Raw genomic sequence first — 23,224 nt, 5'->3', positions numbered from 1 at the left:
TAGCACTGGCCCTGGGCCTGGATAGGCAGAGCCCAGGGTCAGTTAGAGGCGATTATCACCAATACCATTCAGCAAAAAGTTGGGGGGTGCTCAGGGCACACGATGACTTTGCAACATAGACCCCCCAAACGAAAGGTGATGGGTTACTAACCTACACCATGGTAGTCCTCATCAGCTAAGTGGAAAAATCTGAAAAGTCCACCCGTATTTGCATGGGCAACCCCAGGTCTGTGTTCCACTGTAAAGTCCATTCCCTGTAGAGAAATGAACCAACTTAACTGCTTGGGATTCTCCCCTCTCATCTGCATGTGCCATCTGAGAGGCCTGTGGTCAGTTTGAACATGAAAGTGAGTCCCAAACAAATATGGTCTCAACTTTTTCAGGGACCAAACCACAGCAAAAGCTTCTCTCTCAATGGCACTCCATCTTTGCTCTCTGGGAAGAAGTCTCCTGGTAATAAAGGCAACTGGCTGATCAAGGCCCTCTTCACTTATTTGAGACAACACTGCCCCAATCCCTTGCTCTGAAGCATCTGTCTGAACCCCAAATTATTCTGTGTCGTCAGGGGCCAGCAGCACTGGTGCTGAACACATTGCAGCTTTCAGAGTTTCAAAAGCCTTCTGATACTCTGGGGTCCAATATACCTTTTTGGGCCTCTTCTGAGAAGTCAGTTCTGTTAGGGGCCCCACAATGATCCTATAATTGTTAACAAACCTTCTATAATACCCTGTCAGTCCAAGGAATGTCCTGACCTGAGTCTGGGTAACAGGAGCTGTCCAATCCAAAATAGTTTGGATTTTAGCTTGGAGAGGCTGTACATGGCTCCCACCTACCAGGTGGCCCAAGTACACCACAGAACTCTGTCCTTTTTGGCACTTACATGCCTTAATAGTCAGGCCTGCCTGCTGCATGGCCTTAAGCACTTCCTGTAGAACTATATACAGGTATATTGTGCAGGTAAGTTGCACTGAACTGTTCCAACCCAGCCAAAGGGCAGTACCTTGAACTGATAATGTCCCTCTGGTGTGGAGAATGCTGACCTCTCCTTTGATCCATCAGTGATGGAAATCTGCCAGTAACCTGAAGTCAAATCAAAAGTACTCAGGTACTTAGCAGCCCCTAACCTGTCAATGAGCTCATCAGCTCTAGGTATAGGGTGAGCGTCAATCTTTGTGACTGCATTCAATCCTCTGTAGTCCACACAGGACCGTAACTCCTTGGGTTTCCCCTGAGGATTAGGTTTAGGTACCAGCACCCCTGGACTGGCCCATGGACTCTCAGACAGTTCAATTACCCCCAATTCCAGGATCTTAGCAACCTCAGCTTTAATGCTGGCTCTGACATAGTCAGACGACCTGTACAGTTTATTCTTGACAGGTAGGCTGTCACCAGTGTCAATGTGGTGCACACACCACTCAGTGATGCCTGGGGTCAAAGAGAATAGGCCGGCAAACTGCTCCAGCACTAGCTTTTAGTCTCTGTGCTGCTGGTCTGTCAACTGGGGATAGAGTATCACCCCCTCCACTGACCCATCTTGCACATTAGTGGAGAGGAGGTAGGGCACTGGCTCAGCTTCCTCCTTCACTCCCTCATCAGTGACCAGTAACATGGTCATGTCTGCCCTGTCATGGTGGGGTTTCAATCTATTTATATGCAGGATCCTATGAGGGTTCCTGGGGGTGCCAAGGTCAACCAAATAAGTAACCTCACCCTTCTTTTCTAAGATTGGCTATGGCCCACTACACCTGTCATGGAGGGCCCTGGGAGCCACAGGCACCAACACCCACACCAATTGTCCTGGAGCATACTCAGGCATAGTAGCCTTCTGATCATACCAGTGCTTCATGAGCTCCTTGCTGGCCTCCAGTTTCCTGTTTGCCTTGTACATGTACTCTGCCATTCTAGATCTCAGGCCTAGCACATAGTCAAGCACATTGTCCTTTGCTTCTTTAAGAGACTTCTCTAAAGATTCTCTCAGCAGGCTCAATGGCCCCCTCACAGGGTGTCCAAACAACAACTCAAAGGGAATGAAACCAACCCCTTTCTGTGGTACCTCCCTGTAGGCAAACAGTAAGCATGGGAGGAGAACATCCCATCTCCTCCTGAGTTTCTGAGACAACCCATTTATCATGCCCTTCAGGGTTTTGTTGAATCTCTCAACAAGACCATTTGCTTGTGGTTGATGGGGGTGGTGAACTTGTAGTTGATACCACACTCATCCCACATAGCAGTCAGAGAGCTGGACAGGACGTTTGTGCCCCTATCTGATACCACCTCTTTTGGAAAACCTACTCTGGTGAACACACCAAGCAATGCTCTGGCCACTGCAGGAGCGTCAATGGTTCTAAGAGGGATTGATTCAGGGTACCTAGTGGCATAGTCCACTACCACTTAGATATACCTATTCCCTGATGCAGTAGGTGGTTCCAGGGAACCAACAATGCCAACCCCACCCTTTCAAATGGAACCTCAACCATTGGCAGTGGTCTTAGGTGAGCCTTTGTCTTGCCCCCTGCCTTGCCACTGGCCTGACAGGTGACACAGGAACTGAAAAACGTCTTTACCTTTTTTTCAGACACACGGGCCAGTAGAAATGGTTTACCAACTGGTTCCATGTCTTTGTCTTTCCCAAATGTCCTGCCAAGGAGATACCAAGACCCAAAGTCAGGATGAACTCTCTGTACTTCTGGGGTATAAAGCAGTCCATCTTCCCAGTAGAGTTTGTGAAACCCACTGCCATCCCCTTCCTCTTACTTAGAAGCAATCCGCCTCATGCTCTCAAGGGTGGGACAGTCTCGCTGTCCCTTACTGAACTCCTCTCTGGAGGGTCCACCTGCTCCTGTCAGTTCTTCCAAATCTGACAGCTTTCACAGGAATGGGGTTAGATTCTTCCTGCACCTCTGGAGTTCCCTGGACTGGTTCACCAGGCCCATTATCCTTGTCCTTGGATGCTTGGCCCTTCTAGGGTCCAAGCAGGGTGATAAGAGCTGGCTAAACTCACCCCTAGGATTGCTAATTTTCATAGCCTCTCCCCCTTGCATCTGCTCATCCCTTCCTTAATCCTAGCTCTGGCTTGGGGTCAAAAGAGTAGCGTGGTAACTGACACTTAGGCCTTCCCCTTCCCTTTGAAGGCCATGGTTTACGACTCCTCCCCCTGCTCTGACATTCCTGTGTAGCAGCACACTACCCTCCCAGCAGAGCTGTTTAACCCCAGGGGCTCTGTATCACCTCTTCAAAGCAGCCTGTCTAATCCACTTAGCTCTGCCCAATCAGGACAGACCACTGGAAGACTAAATCTGGACCTACAAACAAGAAAGTCTTATAACTTTTTGTCTGTACATTTTAGGAGAAATTCAACAATATTATATTGTTGGATTTATCACTACCATTCTGGGAGGTCTTTGAATGGAAGTTCTATTACTCTCCTATCAGGAGTTGTTAGTTAATAACCTCTTGCCATGTTAACCTATGTGGCATGGGATTTGCAATGGGAAAAATGTCTTGGGCCATTTTTCCTGCACTAGGGCTTATAAAAACATATTTTATCAGTACTCCGCCTATATCTACATGACCCCCACCCCATGGAACAACTAAGGGCGACTTGGGGGGTTCTGAATCTGTAAAAATTGTGGTACTTTAAAATTTGGGACCGCGTAGGAGGCAGGGCCCTACCCCTGTCTGTCCCGGTATTAGCGAACCGCGAATGGTCAATGCGGTATGTACAAGTGCCTCGTGTAACGTTTTAGCTATGAATGCACTATGTATACGTTATTATACATTGACTCTGTGGGTTCCATCTTGGAGCGGTGGCCATCTTATAGTTGCCCTCACATAGGCTACACCTTTAAGAACAAATACAGGCCTCTAGAACACATGTGCCTTCCTTTTACTTCTCTATGACCTGGGCAGCTTGGCTCTGCTGCCCCAGGTCAGTCCGGTCTCACGAGTTCCCCGTCCTCTGGCCACCTGTGATTAGCATCAGGGCTTGACACACCATAAAGCCTTTACATCAAACACGAGCCTCCAGCTAATCTCTTTCACACCTGACTGTTCCTGCTTTATGGCTTGTTTCCCAAACAGGAGATGCTCATGTTTATTGGGGCCTATCGATATCTGATGTGGGATCTGAGCCTCGCTGGGTAAATAATTGTGGGCTGGTTGAACAGGAATGTGGGATTGTCACCATGACTCTGCCTTTTCTTTGAAGCCAAAATATGTGAATGACCACTTGTAAAACAGGGGCGGTGTTGCCCAAAGCGTAATATTCTGTATAAAATAGAAGACTGGCTTTTGTTCTACAGACTGCCTCATTCAGTTGCTAAGGCTTCTGTGCGACGTAGTCTCACTCATTTAATGTTTAATAAAGATGTCTTTTTCATATTTCAGCTTCTTCTGCCAGTTTCTTTGTTACATTACCATGAGAGCGTCTTTTATAATACTACAGCAACAGGATAACCCGAAGTCATAGGGTGCTATCCCTGGCACCGCTGGGGTCCTAAAATCCCCGGTACTTCAGTTGGCGCCCACGTGGGGCATCAATACAAGTGACTATCTGGAGGAGCGATCTTGTCAGAGGACAGAAATCTACTGGGGAGAACAGGACAGAAATCCACTAAGCAGGTACCGAGGTTCTGGGGGATTCTTTGTCTCTGCAGCCCAGTATATCTCTGATCTTTCTGACTTTGACTCTCCAAAAGATGTCACTCCCGATTAGAACCCTTTTTGGCGTGCGTATTATAAAAGACGTTTTGTTATGAAGAACTTGACAGTTAGAATTTGGATAACCTTTTGATTAAATAAAAGTAAGAGTTAAGTATAAGTGGGTCGCTCCCACTCCTTTGGTTCTTTGGGTCTTTGATTTGGTTATCGCAATTACCAAAGCCGAGGGGTTGGTTTCTTGGTTTTTAATTTGGTCATTGCAATTACCATAGCCAAGGGTCTCGTATATTTGCGAGTGTATTAATAGAGATAACCCCTTGAAGTTTGAAGTTAGATTACTGAGCTATAAGATGCCTGATCTTAGCAAGTTTGAAATTTAGAAATTTGTGTTGGCCAACTTTTGGTTTGTATAGGTCTGGATATGCGAATTGCAATTTGTGTAGGCAGGTAATGAGGAGATATTTCTCCATTTGGTTTAGTTGCATGCCTGTTTGTAAGCTCACATGGAAAAATGTGTTGCTTTTTTGGACGGTACCATAGTTAAAATCGGTTACATTTGAAAACATATTTCTTCCTTGGTGATTTTGTATCCCCAGGGAATTAAAATATGACATAATACAAAACAAGGATCCTTCGTTCTGCGCAGTTTCATGAATAAAGATATGCAGAACGATTTTGTGTGGTGTTCTGCTAGGCAAAGCTAGTGAATTGAGCGCACTCACTACTTCTTGGACATACATCTGTCTGTTGGGCTGTTTATGCAGCCTTTTGGAATACTATTTTGAAGCGTTTCTTGTAAATATGATTTACAACTAGTATTTGCAAATGGTTTGGTTCAAGTATAGTCTGTGAGCTGTTCTTTCTGTCATGCGTATTGATTTGCAAGTCAACTGTGTGTTTAAATGTCTATGTGGTTTTCTCATTAGTGCAACTTCTGTAAGTAAATTGCGACGGCGCTATTTATGAAAAATGGCTAAAGCGTGCGGTACTGTGTGTTTGAACCCTTTTTGTTTATGTCTGAAATGAGCTCAATATGTGTTTGTGTGTCTTCTGATGTTTTCAGTCTGTTAAGCAAAATGTTGGTTAATTAATGTTATGTAGAAACTTAGGAAAAATCCAGAAATGAACAATGTGATGTGCTAAAATAGCTATGTGTTGCTATTTAATTTATAGAATGAGCAGTTGTGCACATATACAAAACTGCCGTTAAATGCTTCAAGGATAAAATTAGAACCACATTCAATAGATATAAATAAGGCCCCAAAAACGAAATTATCTATTTTTGCAAAAGTACATAAAATTACAGCATTTTCCTTAGATGCATTGTATTAGATGTTCACAGGCAAACTTTTCAGCTGCAGTATATTTGATAGGAATGTTCATTCAGCCAGCACTTTCCCAGTTAAACACGGATGGAATTTTGCATTACCGTCCTTTTAAATGAAAGTGGCGCAAAAATGTGACGTGTTTCAAATTGGGCTTATGCGCTTAGGCTTGTGAGTTAAATGTGTCCAAAATGATAGGCAAGGGATGCAGCTTGTTTTTTTATACATGGAATTATCACAAAAACGAATAATTGGGATTTTTTTTTAAAGAAAATGATTAATCATGGAAAAATTATTTTAAAAAATAAGTGCTTTTCAAAATCGTTTTTTGATATTTAGAAAGCTTAATACTCATACTATGACATCCTAGCATTAAAATTTGATTTAAGTTGTGTTGCATCACTAAAATGGCAAGCATTCGTGTGTACAATTTTCCCTTGGCGCAGGCACAAACAAGCTCATTTTTATAAAGTATAAGTTATTATTTCCAATGCCTGCCTCATGGGTTATGTAATAGACATTCTGGTAATGCATATTATGCAAGAAAATTGTAGGATACTCATTTTTTAATGCCCAAAAAAATCAAAGTCGAATTTGGGTAAAAGCACTGTTTAAACTGCATTTTCTTTCATTCAGAGTACTTTTTAAAGTGTCTCAGGCTTCAGTAAATACATACATTTAGGTTTGATATATATTTACAGGTTGTGCCTTCTTATGATTCAATGAGTTAATATGCCAGTACAACGGCTTGTTTTAATATCAGGGTTGAAGGTTCTAACTTCAGCTGGGCCTACTGAGAAGTTCATTAATTTAAAGTTGATGAAATGTGTACCATTGCATAGGATTGCAACAAGCATTTATTCTAAAAACTGGTATGTGTGTTATTCAGTTTTGTGAATTATTCACAGTACATGTAGTTTAACAATCTGGGAATAGGGATAATTTTTTTAGCGCCTAAAAAGGAGAAATTATTTTTCAAAATATCGTGAATTATTGCAAGTTAGGAGGAATTAGGAAGGCCTTCTGGCTTTGACAAATTCAGTGTGGCAGAAGCTGGGAGCTGGGAGAGCTGCAGAGGCTGGCTCGGTCACGCTGCTGAGATGCTATCTTTAGTTTTCCCGTAAACAATGGAGTTGACATTTATGACCTTTTAAATTAGGGCCTTGCCTCTGTGGAATGCAGAATGGCCTTGCTACACGGGCCTCTAAAGGTGGGGTTTCTGGTTTCTCCATAACAACATCACTAAAACTAAAGAACTTAATTCCAAAGGGAAAATATAGCAAAGGGGTTTCTTTGAAAGCCCAAACATCATGTTAAATGCTTTACAGAACTGATACATTTGTGTCTCGCTCTAAAAAAAAAAAAATAGAATGATGCCTGCTATTAGCTCTTATTTAACAGAAAACGAAGTGTTGCATTAAGTCTTAGACAGAAAATAAGATTCTAAAAATTTTTAAGGCTACATGCTAAGTGTGAACGAATTGACAATTAAGACTTATTTTTCACAGTGGAAATTGTAGGTGCCAAATTAATATGGAGTGTCAGTGTAACGATTTTTATTTTTAGAAAGGTAAAACTAAAGTGGCTGGATGTTGCAAGGACTGACAAGAGGGTAACAGTTAAGTAATGGAAATTTATTTTTGTGTATTTGGTTCTATCATGAATTGTTCTTGCTGGTCCTGTATGTTAGAAGAGAGACAGTAAAGTTATATTTGACAGCAGATTTCCATTGCCTGGTGATCTACTGTCAAAAAGGAGGGTAAGGATTTTAAACCTGACAAATTAAACAGGCCCAAATATTGGGTTTTGGGCTGCAGTTTTACAGTGCATAAAGTACATGACCTGGTGTTTGTGTGTCACCGCTTATTACATATGCTATTGTTTTGTCTATGCTTTTTTTGCTTGATATACAGCAAGTATATCTGATGGCTTGACGTTTTGTGCGTTTTTATTATTTTTTGCATGTTTTTGTTGTTTTTGTTGCTGCTTTTGATACTATTACAAGTTTACCTGTGTTGTGAGGGGATGGTCATGACGATGCCCATCGCTACGCAACAGTTGGTTGAACTTGTTCTGGTTACTAAATTCCACAGATAATGATATTTCATGCTGTGAACATGAGAGACAACACTTCACCAGTGCATGTCTATTTGGCTATAATGGGGTAGTGAAGGAAAAAAGAGATATACAGGATCAAAGTGTGTCACCTGCAGTTACTCACGTTACTGCCCCCTTCCCTTAAGGAACAGGCAGCCCTACATTTATGTATCCTTGATTGGACCTAAGGATGAAATTATAGATCTGTGACTCAAGGTGGCCTAATTTCTATATTACATTAGTTAATGATGTTTTGCTTCCTAAGTAGCATATGGCTCTTGTTCCTTAAAAGAAAACCAGGTTTTCATTTTTCCCTGAAGAAGGAACTGGAATATTACCTAGGAGTACCGTATATGGTGTAGTCGTCAGCGGTAGAGTTAAAATTTGTGTAACTTTTGCCTTTTGTGTATCACCCGTACTCTTGGTGTAGCGTCACATGCCTGACTATCATCCAAGTAAATTCTTGTCCTTCCTATAGATTTTTATTTTTTATTGCTTTTTGTTTCTTCCCTGCCCAATGTCGCATTATGCTTAGTGATTGGGGATTTAATTTTTGTCCTAGTTCCAATTCCCTTTTCCGTATTCCTTTCACCAGTCAGCCCATTTATTATTGTAGGTGTATTGTTCAGGTACACACTTCCAGACTACAGTGATGTACCAGGGACCCCCATATTATGTACAATTCCCTTTTGCATGACCAGACTGGTTTCCAAGAATTTTCCTTAGGCCTGCTTCAATGTTTTTCAGCCTGACTGTCAGAGTAGCGATAGACTGGCTAACTGACTCAATATTATAGTAAGACAAGTTTTCCATCTCAAAGGGAGATATCTTGCGTTTACTTTTTGAACATGACAAATTTTCAATGTCTATTTTTAATGTAGTTTTCACCCTTTTGTTCCTGAAGCTCTAATTTTTGGTGGGATCAGATGTGTTCTAATCATGCAAATATCAGGACCCTCTAGTTCTTGTCTTTTGTTTGCATATTTGACTATTAGCCTGTGTATTGCATAGTGCACCTGATGTGAAAGGTTTTTACATGCCCATGATAATCTGTACCGTGTGATTTCTCTATTGAGATGTTCTAGATAAGAAATTTAGGAACACCTAGATGTAATCATTGAGAGGAAAAAAAATGTGTTTGCCCCATTACACAATGCCACCATATGTGAAGACATCCATGTAGATAGAATTCTCGTGTAGTTATCTACCCTTAGATGATGGAGGCTCTCACACGGAAACCCAATGGAAAAGATTAGAGACGCTGTTTTACCTACTGCCTTTATATTTGTATTGCTTTTTGAGAATGACAGTGTATTCTAGACCAAAATTGTCCCATGGCGTGTGGCCACTCCTTTGAAAGACCGCAGACCACCTGTTTGCAGTCCCCTTGTTATACAATGAACTGTTTAAAGCATCGCACTTGCTTCATCAGAAGGCGTTCAACATCAGAAAAGAAGGAGGAGCTGGTTTTGCCACAGAACCAGAATTTCAGTGCACAAGAGCGCCTGTTATGTGCTGGTAACCTCTGACAGTGTGCAGTCCCTTGAGCCCCTGGGCCTGAGTTTTTGGCCACACACCCCCCTTTCCTTTGCTCCAATGGAAGTGCAGTGCACCGGCGGATACAAGATTGACAAAAGGCACTACATTCTGGTGTCCATGAAAGAGCAGCCTGAGCATCCTCTGCCACTGAATGATGAGTGTTGGAGTCTGAGAATGGTCCCGGGCCTGCACGAGATGACCTGTGCCATTGAGCAATGGAGAGCACACTACCTGTAGTGCCTGCCGCAAAGGAAAGATACTGGTGCACTGCCTTGGGATATTGAGACTTTCGTGTGAGCTGTGGGTGTTTGCCAGGAGGGCACTCCAACTAAGCAGTACTTTTCTCATGAAAGGCTTGAATGAAGTGGCCCATGCAAAAGAAAACAACAGAAGATTTGATGGACAATAGAAGCCTGCCAGAGAGGCTTTTTGAACGGACTTTGGGCATAGGTGGTTTCACAAGAGGTTTCCGTGTGATTGTATAGAGTAGGTGTTAAGGAGACAGATTGTTTTGCTGGCATTGTTTTAAAGTACTATTCTGTTTAGTATAAGCAGAATGAAGTCCATTTTCTGTGGAAAGAGTACCCCCTTTTCACCTTAGAGCATTGATGAGGGTCACCACTGTTTCAGCTGAACATACAAAACAAATCACTGAATTGCATAGGAGCCCTAAAAAATGTTACTAGATAATTTTGGGATTTGCTTTTTGCTTAGGGTTGTGAAAAACTATCATTTAATTTGCAATAGTGGTTACTACTTTCTCCCGTTGTTTATATGTTCTTAATAACGTGTTTTCTAGTGTCTTTTCAAGCATGACATTGTCATTTATGGGTGGGATCGTTTTTCTCTACTCAATTGACTTCTGCACCCGCTTCCCAACCTATGTCTTTTCCTACCACTGCTTCTTTGTACTCTTTTCACCCTATCCTGAACATGGGCATGTTAAAAGATTAGAATTCGTAAGCAATTCTTTTGTACAGCTTCTGCATCAACATTAGTTAGTAGTGAACATCACTAATTATTGGGTGTGTGATCTTATGCCGCCTACTACAGACAGAGGTATTCCTTATTTTGTCCCGCCATATGTGGCCTTTGTGCTACTACATGTGTAAGGAAACATGTATCAGAAAACGAGCTAAGTAATAGGATGATGCTACAGCAACATCTCCATGACTTCATGAATATTGACCTAGACTCGGATTGATGAGAGTATAGTTATTGCCTATGTAAGGGCAAAAGGAGGGTCTGTGGTACTTTAAAATTTGGGACCGCGTAGGAGGCAGGGCCCTACCCCTGTCTATCCCGGTATTAGCGAACCGCGAATGGTCAATGCGGTATGTACAAGTGCCTCGTGTAACGTTTTAGCTATGAATGCACTATGTATACGTTATTATACATTGACTCCGTGGGTTCCATCTTGGAGCGGTGGCCATCTTATAGTTGCCCTCACATAGGCTACACCTTTAAGAACAAATACAGGCCTCTAGAACACATGTGCCTTCCTTTTACTTCTCTATGACCTGGGCAGCTTGGCTCTGCTGCCCCAGGTCAGTCCGGTCTCACGAGTTCCCCGTCCTCTGGCCACCTGTGATTAGCATCAGGGCTTGACACACCATAAAGCCTTTACATTAAACACGAGCCTCCAGCTAATCTCTTTCACACCTGACTGTTCCTGCTTTATGGCTTGTTTCCCAAACAGGAGATGCTCATGTTTATTGGGGCCTATCGATATCTGATGTGGGATCTGAGCCTCGCTGGGTAAATAATTGTGGGCTGGTTGAACAGGAATGTGGGATTGTCACCATGACTCTGCCTTTTCTTTGAAGCCAAAATATGTGAATGACCACTTGTAAAACAGGGGCGGTGTTGCCCAAAGCGTAATATTCTGTATAAAATAGAAGACTGGTTTTTGTTCTACAGACTGCCTCATTCAGTTGCTAAGGCTTCTGTGCGACGTAGTCTCACTCATTTAATGTTTAATAAAGATGTCTTTTTCATATTTCAGCTTCTTCTGCCAGTTTCTTTGTTACATTACCATGAGAGCGTCTTTTATAATACTACAGCAACAGGATAACCCGAAGTCATAGGGTGCTATCCCTGGCACCGCTGGGGTCCTAAAATCCCCGGTACTTCAAAATATTGCAGATCCTCCCTCCACAGTGCTCCTAGCATCAAAGTCAAATTTGGGCAACAGTTTATCACAATGTGGGAAGTGAAATGTGAAATTTCACTTAACCCAGGGCATACAAAACTCACTTTATAAGGGGCCACCTTAGAAATACCTGAACTCCACCCCTGGGACACATAGGGGAGACCCTGGGGCTTGCTAATAAACCCAAAACATTGTAGGTTACCAATTTTTAAGTGCCCCAAAGACCAAAGTCGAGTTTGGGCACAATGTACTGTTTAAACGCAGTCCTGCCACCTAGGGCTTCTTTTAAATTGACCTCAGCCTTCAGCAGTGAACACTTGCAAGTGCAGAAAAAGCTGATGTCCTTTAATCTGCCATGCCCTATTGTGTACTAGGGACTTCTAGGTAGTTTTAATCCCACTGCCCTATTATTTAAGAGGTTCTGATAGGGTAGGTCATGCCAATCACAGGGGTACCCCATACCATAGTGTACCCTAGTGTATATAGGTGTTTTCACTGTATTCTGAATGTGTCTCTTTCAGCATAGCACTGTCCCTAGGCCTGGTTATGAAGAGCCCAGTGTCAGTCAGTTACCACCAGTACCATTCAGCAGAACGTTGGGCGGTGCCCAAGTCACAGGATGACTTTGCAAAATGTCACATAAGTGTGCCATAAAAGTCTTCCACAAAGTCCTCTGCCCGACATATGTATCCAAGCTAAGTAGCACAGATTGGTCATAGATGACACTACCCATGTAAGAGTGACCATACATATCCCTTAACATGACCCAGATAGTAAAGGTGACATATTGGAAAGAATGTCAAGACATTGTCACATGTTATGAAAACGTAAAACAGATTGCCACTGGCAATGAAAATTCACATAAGTTCAAAATATTATCTACCCACTTGTGTAAGGTTGCACTTCAATGCACGTAGCTGGCTACTAGTGCTAGCGTCTCAAATGTATGATGTGTACATTTGTACTGACTGCGTGAAACATGTATGATGTGAGTGAATGAACCAAAGTAATTCGGCCTGGGGGATCCATTTTGGATACCCTTGGCCGTGTCTTTAAACGAGATGGAGGTGAAGTTGTTTTTTCAGACAATGGAATTGGACAATTTACATTCCTGAAGCTGAAAAGAGGAGACATGGACACTGAAATGACAGAAGAGGAGGTAAGGCCCTTTTTATTCAATTAGGTCTTTTGCTGAGTTACAGGCTGCTTATCAGTCTTCCTGGAGTACTGGAATTTGGAGGGTGTTAAAGGGTTTCAGAACTCCTAAGAATCAGAATCATTCCGTCTGTTTAACACATCAAGAACAGACAATTTCAAGCATGTGGAAGGTTAGAGCCATTACCTGGAAGGAAGCATGGAGATTGAATAACTCCAAGATGGCCGACGAAATGCTGTAGTTGTTGCTCTAGTCTTTCTTCACCTTACTGGGCTCTACTTGTGGCGCTCACGATAGAACGTTGATGCACTTCACCAAGGTTCCTGACAGAAGCACACGCGTTCTCCCATTCTCTTAGTCAGTTAGTAGTTAGTTAGGGTATCGTCGATAACCGTCGGTTATCTGTATCCTTGCCTGTTGAAGGTCAACTTCCTGAGAGTATTGTCGAGTCGCCGCGGTACTCCGGTCCTTTTCCTCGTCATTGCATCTTTGCTGGAACTATTGCGCAGGTTTCTAAAAGAGACACTATCCGGGGAGACTTGCGCATAGAATCCAGTGACACTTCTTCGTCGCGGGAGCAGCGTTCTCTGACTGAATCCAGCGCTAGCTACTTAACAAGTCCTGCGCACAGAATTTGGAACTTCTTCACAGAAGCTGCCCTGGAACTAAGACGTTAACTCGTCGAGTTAACAGAGAAATAGTTCTAGAGCTGACAGAAAGGAAACGACAACTCAGCCTCAGAGCTAAGTACAATAGAGTAATGTAAATAATTATAAATGACTGTACATAATTGTTATTCGATCTCCTGGTTGCTCAGAGGAGACGACAGACGGGAGGTTAACAATATTTATCCAGACATTGTTTTTACTCAGCAATTATCACCAGAAAGAACAAGGAAAGAAATAGAAAATAAATGTAAAATAAAACTTAGGTATGTACAAAGTTAAGTTATGGTAATAAGATAGATAGGAAGGAATAACTGATTGATTACTGAATTATATATAAATTATCTCTTCTTGCAACACAGAACAAGTCTAATCTTAATTAGCAGGAAGATATGAAGACTTACTGAGGGGAGGCAAAAGTCAAGGTTATTCTGGTATGTACGCTAGAGATAAGGGAATATTTTAGGAGTATTATTAGTAAGTGAATTAAGTATTAATGAGTTTAGTTTCTAGAATCAACTGCCAGGAAGAAACAACAAGTGTGGAGGTGAAGCAGAAGGTTGGAAGCAGATAACCGCAGGCAGTCTCCTTGTCTTCTTTATTATTTTATCCACTCCCCCTTCCCCCTTTGGGAGATTCCACTGGGTGCTAGCCATATTGGTGCCAGAGGGTCTCCAGGACGGGGCATTGAGGAAAAGGCATCTCTGTTCCTGTGCAAGTATTGGAAACGATCTCTGACAGATTGAAGTGCCCAAGTGTTGAAACTTGCGCCTGAGCAGAAATGGCTGGAGGTTTAGATTTAAAACACTTGGGAGAAGTTTTGGGTCTAATCCAAAATGAGTTAACAGCAGTCAGAGAAGAGAATAGGGGATTGAGACAAGAAATAATGGACGCTAGAAGGGAAACTGTAGAGTTAGCAGCTAGATTCACTGAAACGTCTAGATTTTCTGAGACAGAAAGGGAAGACTTGGGTTCCACTTCCAGATTAGCAACTCACGTGGTGCATTCCCTGTCCCCAGTGATTCCTTTAGCACCGCCAGAAAGATTTAGTGGGGATCCACAGAAGGCCCAAATGTTTTTGACACAATGCTCCTTGCAATTTTTGTGTCGTCCTACGATATGTCCAGATGCACAGTCCCGCGTGGACTTCATTTTGTCCTATCTCAGTGGTGATGCCGCCAGTTGGTCCATGCCATTGATCTCTAGAGATGACGCTCTACTATACGATTTTGAGAACTTTAAAAAGAATTTCTTCTGATTTTTGATCGACGGAAAATTTCACAGGCCACAGATAACGAATTATTAGAACTGAAACAAGGTAATAAGGACCTTGTGTCATATCTGGCCCAGTTCAACAAGCTGGTTGTAGAAACAGACTGGCCAGAGAGTAAGAGAGCTGCTGTCTTTTATAGAGGGCTTAAGGATGAGTTGAAAGACATTCTAGCCCAAATTCCAAATCGACCCAACGACGTATCGGCCTTGATAGACTTAGTTTTGGAGATCGACTTTAGACAAAGTGAGAGGAGAGGTGAAAAGAAGAAGGAATTCAGATTTAACACTCCAAGATTTGACAAGCCAAAATAGAATCTACAAGGATAACAGAAGGTCAACTTGGTATGGAGCCAATGCAGATTGGAACAGCTTGTGGGCCATTAACTAAGGAAGAGAAGGAAAAAAGACGACAGAATAATTTATGCATGTATTGCGGGAATAGTGGGCATTTTGTGAGAATGTGTCCAAAGAAACCAACGATGTTTTCTAAGGAGAAGGAAAACTTCAAGCACCACCAGTAAAAGGAGTTGGACTGGTGGTTGCAGGAAATAAAACAACTCCGGAGGAACATCATTTGGCAAATACCTTACAGTCATCGTTCCCTCACCTAGTGATTTCTATGACATTGAAATTCAGAAACATTGCCTTGACAGAAGTTTCGGTTATTATAGACTCAGGTGCGACAGGAAACTTTTGTGATATAAAATATGCCATGTAGATTGGCTTGAGGGCAATTCAAAAGTCAAAGAGCGAACCTGTAAGAGCGGTGGATGGGACTAATCTCTCTTCCGGGCCCATCACCAGTCACACAGAACAAGTGAAAATGAGCTTTCAAGAAGGTCATCGAGAAATTATACAATTTAATTTAATTGATGCTCCTCAATTCCAGATTATACTAGGCTTGCCATGGCTCACAGAACACAACCCGAGCATTAATTGGGAAACGAGAACAGTGAAGATGGACTCCGACTTTTGCAAAGAAAATTGTTTTAACTTGAAAGACAGAACCAGAGAACCAGGACCGGCCACTCTGTTGAGCAAACAAGATGTATCTGTTTGTGTGATTCACACAAATGATATTCCGCCTGAATACAAGGAGTTTCAAGATGTTTTTGATGAAGTTGAAGCTGAGAGACTGCCTCCTCATCAACCATTTGATTGCAGAATTGAGTTGGAGCCAGGTGCGAATCTACCATGTAGCAGGGTCTATGCTTTGACAGAAAAGGAGATTGAACATCTGAAAAGGTATATAGAGAAATATTTGGCAAATGGGTTCATACGCCCCTTCCAATCTCCAGTCTCCTCGCCGCTCTTCTTCGTTCCAAAGAAAGAAGGTGAAATCAGACCGTGTATTGATTATCGAGCCATAAATAAGGTTACTATCAAGAACAGATATCCTTTACCACTCATATCAGTACTCTTAGATCAGGTGAAAGAAGCACAGATATAAACTAAGTTGGATCTTCGTGGTGCTTACCATTTGATTAGAGTTAAAGAGGGCGGTGAGTGGAAGATGGCTTTTAGAACAAATTTGGGATTGTACGAATATCAAGTAATGCCTTACAGATTATGTAATGCTCCAGCCGCTTTTCAGCACTTCATAAACTGTGTGCTGAGAGAATTCATAGACCAATCCGTTATTGTATACATCGTCGACATTTTGATCTATTGATAGTCAGACAGATAACACCAGGTTCAAGTAAGGAAAGTTTTGCAAAAGTTGAGAGAAAACAATCTGTATGTCAAATTGAAAAAATGTGAGTTCAATACGAAAGAAGTGGAGTTTCTTGGATTTGTTCTTACGCCATCCGGAATAACTATAGATACTAAAAAGGTGATGGCTGTTTTAGATTGGAAATCTCCAAGGAACGTAAAGAAGTTGCAAAGCTTCATAGGCTTTGCCAATTTCTATAGAAGATTTGTAAATGAATTCTCACATAAACTCATTACACTTACTCGACTTCTGAAGAAGGGTGTTCCTTTTGATTGGACAGAAGAAGCTGAAAGGGCTTTTCAACAATTGAAACAAGAATTCACCACTGCACCAGTCTTACTGCATGCCGACCCCACTGAACCTTTTTATCTGGAGACTGATGCTTCAAATTTGGCAATTGGTGGAGTTCTTTCTCAAAGAAATAAAAGGACTGGGCAACTCCATCCGGTTGCTTATAGATCTAGAAAATTAACTTTGGCTGAAATGAATTACACAATTACTGAAAAGGAGCTACTAGCCATCAAGGATGCGTTTTAGGAATGGAGGCACTACTTGATGGGAGCAAGACATACCGTGACAGTGTTCACAGATCATCGAAATCTGAAGTTTTTGAAATCTGCAAAGACCCTTACTCCACGTCAACTTAGGTGGTCTCTGTATTTCGCAGATTATGATTTTCTAATCACATACAGACCCGGAACCAAGAATGGAAAGGCTGACGCTCTGTCTAGATTGGACACAGATAGTGTGGAAAAACACCAAGGACAGCAAACAATCATTCCAGAAGATAAGATTGTGGCAGTAGTAAATCAAGAGACTGTGGAGGAAAAAATAATGAAAGCTATGACATCTGAAGAAATGAAAAGATGGACTGAACAAGAAGCTGAAAGAGAAATTCGGCACGGCTTACCATTTCATGCAGGAACATTGTTTCTACCTAACCAGGATCTGTGACAATTAGCCCTTGAAGAAAACCATGACCACAGACTAGCTGGTCACAAAGGAATCCAGAAAACTGCAGAAATGGTTAAGAGAAATTTTTGGTGGCCACAAATGTCTAAGGATATTGATTCCTATGTAAGGACATGTGAGGTCTGTGCTCGGTGAAAATCGGAGAGACAATCCCCTAAAGGGTTACTCCAACCCATGCCCACTCGCCCACATCCATGGCATACAATTACTATGGATCTAATAGTGGACTTACCTTCAGACCAAGGTTACAACACCATATTGGTGTTTGTTGATGCCTTCACCAAGATGGCCCATTTTGTAGCCCTGAAGAAAATTCCAACAGCCAAAGAATTAGCCATTCTCTTTAGCACTCACGCCGTGCAAGCTCATGGTATTCCAAGGGTTGTGGAGTCAGTCAGGGGTTCCCAAATCCTATCCCATTTTTGGAAGACATTCATGGAAGGGTTAGGTGTAGAAACTAGATACTCCACAAGTTTTCATCCAGAGACAGATGGGCAAACGGAGAGGGTGAACCAAGAATTAGAGCAGTATTTGAGACTGTACTTACTTGATCAAGAAGGGGACTGGCCAGAGTATATTTGGGCAGCAGAATTCGCATATAATAACGCAAAAAATGTCTCCACAGGTTTCACTCCATTCTATTTAAATTATGGAAGGCACCCTAATTCCTCTACAAATTTTAGAGAAGTTTCAGTCCCAGCAGTCCAAGACATGATTAAAAATCTAACACCCGTCCATCAGGCAGCTATAGAAAATCTGATTACAGCTAAAGAAAGTTATAAGAAACATGCAGATAACAAAAAGAAGAGAAGGTCCAACCTTAAAAATTGGAGATCAGGTATGGTTAAACGCCAAAAAACCTTAGGTTAAAAGAAGCTCGCAAATTTCAACCAAAGTTTACAGGCCCTCGTCTGATCGAAAAGATAGTTAACCCTGAAATTTATCGATTAAAATTATTTAAAAAAATGAAGATCCACCCAGTCTTTCATGTCTGTTAAAGAAAACCTCACCACACTTAAGAGTGACACTTCCTCCTAAAACCGTACAATTAGAATCTGGAGACGAATTTGAGGTTAAAAGAATACTAGACTCTACAAGACGTAAGGGAAAAATCTATTACTTGGTTGACTGGAAGGGTTTTGGTCCTGAGGAGAGATCCTGGGAACTAAATTCTGATGTTCACGCTCCTCGTTTGGTGAAGGCCTTCCACCGGAAATTCCCAAGAAAAACTCGACCGGAGGGGCTTACCTTGCGAGAGGGTACTGTCAGAACTCCTAAGAATCAGAATCATTCCATCTGTTTAACACATCAAGAACAGACAATTTCAAGCATGCGGAAGGTTAGAGCCATTACCTGGAAGGAAGCATGGAGATTGAATAACTCCAAGATGGCCGACGAAATGCTGTAGTTGTTGCTCTAGTCTTTCTTCACCTTACTGGGCTCTACTTGTGGCGCTCACGATAGAACGTTGATGCACTTCACCAAGGTTCCTGAAAGAAGCACACGCGTTCTCCCATTCTCTTAGTCAGTTAGTAGTTAGCTAGGGTATCGTCGATAACCGTCGGTTATCTGTATCCTTGCCTGTTGAAGGTCAACTTCCTGAGAGTATTGTCGAGTCGCCGCGGTACTCCGGTCCTTTTCCTCGTCATTGCATCTTCGCTGGAACTATTGCGCAGGTTTCTAAAAGAGACACTATCCGGGGAGACTTGCGCATAGAATCCAGAGACACTTCTTCGTCGCGGGAGCAGCGTTCTCTGACTGAATCCAGCGCTAGCTACTTAACAAGTCCTGCGCACAGAATTTGGAACTTCTTCACAGAAGCTGCCCTGGAACTAAGACGTTAACTCGTCGAGTTAACAGAGAAATAGTTCTAGAGCTGACAGAAAGGAAACAACAACTCAGCCTCAGAGCTAAGTACAATAGAGTAATGTAAATAATTATAAATGACTGTACATAATTGTTATTCGATCTCCTGGTTGCTCAGAGGAGACGACAGACGGGAGGTTAACAATATTTATCCAGACATTGTTTTTACTCAGCAATTATCACCAGAAAGAACATGGAAAGAAATAGAAAATAAATGTAAAATAAAACTTAGGTATGTACAAAGTTAAGTTATTGTAATAAGATAGATAGGAAGGAATAACTGATTGATTACTGAATTATATATGAATTATCTCTTCTTGCAAGACAGAACAAGTCTAATCTTAATTAGCAGGAAGATATGAAGACTTACTGAGGGGAGGCAAAAGTCAAGGTTATTCTGGTATGTACGCTAGAGATAAGAGAATATTTTAGGAGTATTATTAGTAAGTGAATTAAGTATTAATGTGTTTAGTTTCTAGAATCAACTGCCAGGAAGAAACAACAAGTGTGGAGGTGAAGCAGAAGGTTGGAAGCAGATAACCGCAGGCAGTCTCCTTGTCTTCTTTATTATTTTATGCACTCCCCCTTCCCCCTTTGGGAGATTCCACTGGGTGCTAGCAATATTGGTGCCAGAGGGTCTCCTGGACGGGGCATTGAGGAAAAGGCATTTCTGTTCCTGCGCAAGTATTGGAAATGATCACTGACAAAGGTTGAAGGCTGGAACTGCAGCCACTTGTGCAAGGTGAATAGGATCCCTATGGTGAAGCCTAGCCTTTTGTCTTTCTCTAATAATCCCCATCAGTGTAACTGTGACAGCCAGATACAGAAAGCTCACACCTTTTGGTGCCTCTGACTTGAAATAGATTTCCCAAGTATCACTCTATATAAAGACTGGTGGGCAGCCTGAAGAGGACACTTGAAAGGATAACATTCCGAATCCAAAGTACAAATAGTTAAGACTCCTCTCCTCTCTGCTCTTAGTATATAAATTGGGGGCTTAGATAACTTTTGTTCCTGTTTCAGGATACAATAACCAAGGAAAGAGCACTCAGTGGACTGCTGTGCAACCAGTGCTGGTATCTGCCTGACAATCACCTTCCTTGGGAATAAGGTACATCACCTGAGTCTACATCATGCTGGTAGATCTGCATATCTGTACTGGATCACCTAGAAGCCACTTTGCCTGCTGAGAGAAGGAAGGCACTAGCCAATGAAGAGGAGGAGTGACTTTATAGGAGAAGCAGGGTACAGCATGACCCCAGAGCTTGTGAGGCTTTCAGAAGAGGACAGTGGGCAGCATGCTGCATTTCCTGGTGTTAGTGGGGTACAGTCTTTCTAAAAGTCCTTGTCTGGCAGGAATCATGTCAATTTGACCTAATAATTGACATAGCCCAGTCGAGGCTGTCACCCAAATGCAGCGTGGTCTGTACTAAGCTTTAGTGCTCAAGATAAGCACAGCATTTACTAGACTGTAGTGCCCAGAAAAATCATGACCTGAACTAAGTTGCATGGCCTAGAAGATGTTAGGCTGTTCCATTACTGTCCAATGGAATTCTTTGGGATGAAGCTTAGTATCAATGAAATAAGTAACCAAGAACCAAAGCACCTGCATATAGCACTCTTTGGGACCTTGCCTCACCAGCAGGGCCTTATAGTTGTGGTGTTTGCAATTTGACTGCTTTTAGCAGCTTCTAACAAAAAATTATTTATTTTTAACATTTATAGAGCGCACTGTAACCCTACGGGCATCCTGGCGCTGTGACATTGGGGAAGGAGACTGATATGAGAAGTTACAGAGCTAGGCCAGAGGATCGTGCTTTGGGGAAGAGCCACGTCTTGACTTTCTTGCAGAACGTCATTAGATCCTGTATTCTCCTAATTTCCAGAGGAAGACGGTTCCAAAGGTGAGCAGCTGCCACGCCGTACGCTCTTCCCCTCAGAGTTACTTTCTTTATCCTGGGAATCCTACCAAGATTAGCAGTTGACAAGCGAAGATTGCATACAGGCTCATACCATTTGAATCTGCCTTGAAGCAGTTTGGGTCCTTGTCCATGGAGTGCCTTAAACACTATACATAAGGATTTGAACAAAATAATTTGAGTCACCGGAAGCCAGTGCAGGTCTGCCAGCGCTTGGGTTGTCGAGGTGCGGCATGCCCAAGTCAGAGCAAGCTTTCATGCTGCCGCCTGAATACTCTGAAGCCTAGCAATTAGATATCCCGGAGACTCCAAGAGCAGGGCGTTGCAGTAATCCAGGCGACTCAGAATAATGCTCCTTACTACCATGATTCTTGCCTGGGCTGGCAGTAATGGTAGAACTTTCTGGAGTCCCCAGATAAGAGTGTAACAACCTCCCACCAATTTTTTAACATGGGATTCCAAATTCAGCTTCTCATTGAAACTGACCCCCAGATTGTGTACTGTGCTCACTGGTACCAGAGGGACATCTGTAGGTATGGGCCAGAAGTCAGCTGGTAATCCTAAAGGGACACTACCCACCTTGCAGTGAAGAATCTATGTTTTTTCGCTGTTAAATTGAAGCGAGTTGTCCCTCAGCCAATTCACCATTTCTAGCATGCACGCATAAAACTTTCCTGAGAATCCGCATGGTCGCTGTCCATATGTTGTAGATTCCCTTATTTAGGGAAGTCAGACATTGGTCCACCACGTATGGGGACCCTACAGATCTATTCTTGGTCCTGAAGAAGTGTCGCTTGATTTTGGGGCATTCACGACACGAAACATGTTGACCACACTCAACTAAAGGCTACCTAGATACCTTGAATCTTTGCAGTAGCACCACTGTTTTTACTTAGTCCCAGCCCCAACACCGAATTAAAATATTCATAGGGCCTGAGCCTATTTTAATCACTTTTTTGACTCAGAACACACACTAAGACTCACTCAATGTTTACTCACTCACACCCTTCACATACAGTGATGTCAGATCAAAAGAACTCCTCTAAAGATGCCACTAGGCCCGTTGGACATTGCAGCGCCGGTCTGATGAGGAGCGCCCTATGATGAAGCATGACACCCTAACAGGTTTGTGAGGGCATTACGATCTAAAATATAGATCCCCCTGCGACTACAAACAGCAGGCAGACAGTGACCTCTAGCATTTCTACCTCAAGAGAGGAACTGTCTCCTTTTGATGAATCCGCTGTCCAGAGACAGCATAAGCTGTGTGTCATCGGCATAATTGACCATGCTGATATTATGAGTTTTATTGATATCCAAAAGTGTCCGCATATATGCGTTAAACAGTATGGGGCTGATTGAGGACCCATGAGGTACCCCATGTTTGATTGTGAAAAATTCCGATTGATACGGGGGGAGCGCTACTGCCTGCCATCTATCAGATAGATAAGAGCGCATCCAGCTCAGTGCCACACCTGTCACTCCCAGAGTTTTCAGCCTTGTAAAAAGAGTGGTATGATTGACCGTATCGAATGCGGCGGACATGTCTAGCAATATTAAAGTTGCAGATTGACCCCTGTCCACCCGCATTCGAAGATTATCCAAGACGGTCACAAAGGCTGTCTCTGTTCCGTGACCAGGCCTAAACCCGAATTGCTGATCTTCCAATTTATTATTTGTCTCCATATGTAATGGTATAGTTTGGTTTCAACATGGCCTGCCAAATTGTCATAACATTCTTGTGATCTACAGAACGCAATGCCTGCGTGGTTTATAACACATTGGACTGACTACACTTATGATCAAATTACACATGCCATAAACCATTAGGACTATATATACACAGATCTGCAACTAAACTGGTGATTCACTTCATTGATATTTGCAT

This window comes from Triturus cristatus, chromosome 2_1, assembly GCF_964204655.1.
Source record: "Triturus cristatus chromosome 2_1, aTriCri1.1, whole genome shotgun sequence".
In the NCBI taxonomy this organism is placed as follows: domain Eukaryota; kingdom Metazoa; phylum Chordata; class Amphibia; order Caudata; family Salamandridae; genus Triturus; species Triturus cristatus.
Note: the sequence above shows the minus strand (reverse complement) of the source record.